General features: G+C 37.0%; 1 protein-coding gene across 5 annotated transcripts in view; it reads left to right on the top strand.

Moving 5' to 3' along the window:
- The window catches only part of LOC106878228 (uncharacterized), a 130,260-nt gene that overhangs the window by 18,716 nt on the left and 108,068 nt on the right, over nt 1-3,476 (top strand). For 2 of the 5 annotated variants that reach the window (XM_052971594.1, XM_052971595.1), the window contains exon 2: nt 194-246. The exons of 1 other annotated variant lie outside the window; for it this stretch is intronic. The gene's annotated coding sequence lies outside the window, so the exon portion shown is untranslated. Of the gene's footprint in view, nt 1-193; nt 262-3,476 lie in introns of all 5 variants that reach the window. 2 more of the 5 variants (XM_052971592.1, XM_052971593.1) reach the window with 1 other exon arrangement.

Raw genomic sequence — 3,476 nt, 5'->3', positions numbered from 1 at the left:
ACAATCACCACCACCACCACAACAATCACCACCATCGCCACAACAATCACCACCACCATCATTACCACCACCAACATGTCACCACCACCATCATCACAATCACCACCACGACCATCATCATTGTCACAGTCACAACCACCAACACTGCCACATGTACCATATCTGAATCAAATGTATGTTTCACATATTTCAGAAACTGTCAGTGTTCAACACCTGATGTCAACAAGTCAGCGTTTGACAACACAGGTAAATTCAACTCCGGTAAGCTCCCTTATCTGTCCTCATCCATATTTTATGTGTTGTGGGGTTGGGCAATTGTTGCATTCTTGTACCTTTGTTTGCATCTGTGTCTCTCTCTCTTTATCTTTGATTGTGTATATGTATGTGTTTGTGTATGTACATATGTGTGTATGCATGTGTATGTATCGGCTGTGTGTATGTGTGACCCTTGTTTTGTGTGTGCGAGTGTTTTTGTATTATGTATATGTCTGTGTTTATGTATAATGGTGAGCTGTGCATGTTTGTATATGTGTCTGTGTATGATGGAAAGCTGTGTGTATTTATCACCATTTAACATCTATTTACCATGCTGACATGGTTGGTGTGTGTGTGTATATGTGTTGAGAGTAGGTTGTGTGTATCTCTCTGCATTTGCATGTGTTTCTCTGTGTTTGTGTATGTATATGTGTGTGTGTGTGTCATTCTGTCTAGATCAGTGTTTCTGTCAACCATTTTTTACCTGTGGAACCACCTTTGATTCCTATTTTACTCAGATGGACTCTTCCAGCCATTTGATGTTTAAAAAAATAATTACATAACAAGGAATTGTAATAAAAGAAAAAAAAAACTTTAAATATTTTGTGTATTATTGAAGTATAACCAATTTATTGCAGATAAATTTTAACAACAAAATCTTATATGGACCTCCAAGGGCCATCTGGACACTGGTTGAGAACCACTGGTCTACATCACTGCTCCGCAACCGGTATGCTGTGGCACACTGGTGTGCCACAGTGTAACCTGAATATAATCTTTTCCCAATACTTTGTTATATTTTTAGTTCAGGTGTGCTGCTGAATTTTGAAAAGAATATAAGTGTATCACAAATGGAAAAAGGTTGCGGAGCACTGATCTAGACTCATGGTAGGTTGTGTGCATTTGCATATGTCTGTGTTTCTGGTTTCTGGGCTTTGTCTGAAAGAACATATTGGGTTGTATTGTGCTCTCATGGCATTCACATGCAACCTAAAAAAACTAAGACTAATAAGAGTGTTGACATTAATATCTTTCTTGAATACATTCACATTGAAGGACTTGTCTTGGGTAAAAATTCCTGAGGTTATATGTTCTGAGTGAAAGGAGTGGGGACGGGCTTTTGTGAATATAGGTGGACACAACATATAGGTGATGAAAGTGGACAAATGTGTGAGTCATGAGTACCTGAAAGGAAATGACACAAGACTTGTTTGCTGCAAGGAGCAGAGGCCATTATAGTAGCAGTAGAATTGACAATGAGTGGATACAGCATATCTATGGATTAGATATTGGATGGAATTGGTGAGTGTCTACATATCAATCAGTGGAATGGCCTTTCCTTTGAATGCTGTTTCAGATGTCTGTGTGTTGGCTGACCGGAACAAAATACCACACAGCATTTTGCTCAATGCTTAACCCATTGCCTGTCCAGTGCATTTCCATAAGTTTGTCCTGAATGCCCATACTTGTTTTCAGACATTTAGTTAACCATTGATTCATATGTTTTGAGTGATATAAAGCTGTCTTTTCATAAGTCCCAAGTTACTCTGGTGGCTGGAAAGAAATTTGTAATATGTATCAAATATGATGGATAAATCTCAGGGAAATATATTAACAAGACAGGTTAAGGGTTAAACCAATTTTCTTCACTACACCTCTCATGTCTTTGGAGGAAATCCTGAAACTCATAATTTCCCATTTCTCCTCCTGTAATATGTTTGAACGTTTTTTCTTCTCCAAATAAAATATTTTATAAATGACACAAATAATTACTCTGATTGCCGACTCATCCTATTATGACACACTACTATGAATATTAGAAGAGTGTCAATGTTGGTGACATTCTTTAAGATTATGTAATGTCTATTTCTATTGGAAAAGTCAGAGAATGTATTTAACCATTCTGTTCATGGATTTTGGCCCATTGAAAGGATGGGTTTCCCTTTGTCAGTCTGGATAATGATGATGATAATATTATTATTATGATTATTATTATGGTGGCAAACTGGTTGAAGTGTTAGCACACTGGAGAAAAAGCTTAGAAATGTATCTATCTTTATATCCTGAGTTCAAATTCCACCAAGATCGAATTTACCTTTCATCCTTTTAAGGTTCAAATAGGGTTGATGTAATCAACAATACCCCTCCATTGAACTTGCTGGTCTTGTGCCAAGAATTTGAAATCAATATTATTATTATCATGGCAGTGAGCTAGCAGAATCATTAGCACATCACACCAAATTTTTCTGTTTCTTTACATTCTGAGAGCAAATTCTGCCAAAGTTGATCTTACTCTTTTCCTTTTGGATCAATAAAATAAGTACCAGTAAAGTACTGACATAATGTAATCAACTAGCCCCCACTGCTTAAAAATTTCAGGCCTTGTGCCTATAGAACAAAGGATTATTGTTGTTGTTATTAAAGCACTGAGCTGGCAAAATCATTAGAATGCTTAGCGACATTTCATCTGTCCTTATGTACCGAGTTCAAATTCCACTGAAGTCATCATTGCCTTTCATCCTTTCAGGGTCACAAAACTAAGTACCAGTTAAGTACAGGGGGCTAATCTAATTGACTTATTCTCTCTTCTGAAATTACTGACCTTGTACCAAAATTTGAAATTATTATTATTGAGTGAGAGAGCAGTGCATGCCATCAAAGTGACACTGGGGTAAAATATACGAAGCCCATTATACCCATTGTGACTACATGTCTGATAAGAGTACACCAGGCACATGCATCACAACCATATGTGTGCAACTTGGTTACCTTATATCAAGATAAACAGTGCATGTCTTTGCAGGTGGGGCCCGTTTAGAATTTTCTTTGGGTTGAGTAGCCCATGATGCTACACGCTGAGCCTATATTGATTCCATACATGGAGAACTCGAGAGTATCCTCAAAGGAGGCCATTCCAACTTGTTTGACAGCATTAAAAGAAAAATGGTATGGCTAAGTGTTGCCTTTCCAACAACATGGAACTCCCAAATTGTCCCACTGTGTGGTGCCTTGGGCAAGGGTCTACTACTATAAGCCTTCAGCTGATCAAAGCCTGGTGAGTGGATTTGGTAGACAGAAATTGAAGGAAGCCTGTCAGGTGTGTATGTGTGTGTTATATACATACATATATATATATATATATATATATATAAATATAGTTTTAAGGAAAAGAACTATATATTTATATATATTTTATTCTGTGAAACTTAATTTAATTTTAA

The sequence above is a fragment of the Octopus bimaculoides genome, chromosome 11 (genome assembly GCF_001194135.2).
Source record: "Octopus bimaculoides isolate UCB-OBI-ISO-001 chromosome 11, ASM119413v2, whole genome shotgun sequence".
Classification (NCBI taxonomy): domain Eukaryota; kingdom Metazoa; phylum Mollusca; class Cephalopoda; order Octopoda; family Octopodidae; genus Octopus; species Octopus bimaculoides.
This window is presented reverse-complemented; position numbering and strand designations above follow the sequence as displayed.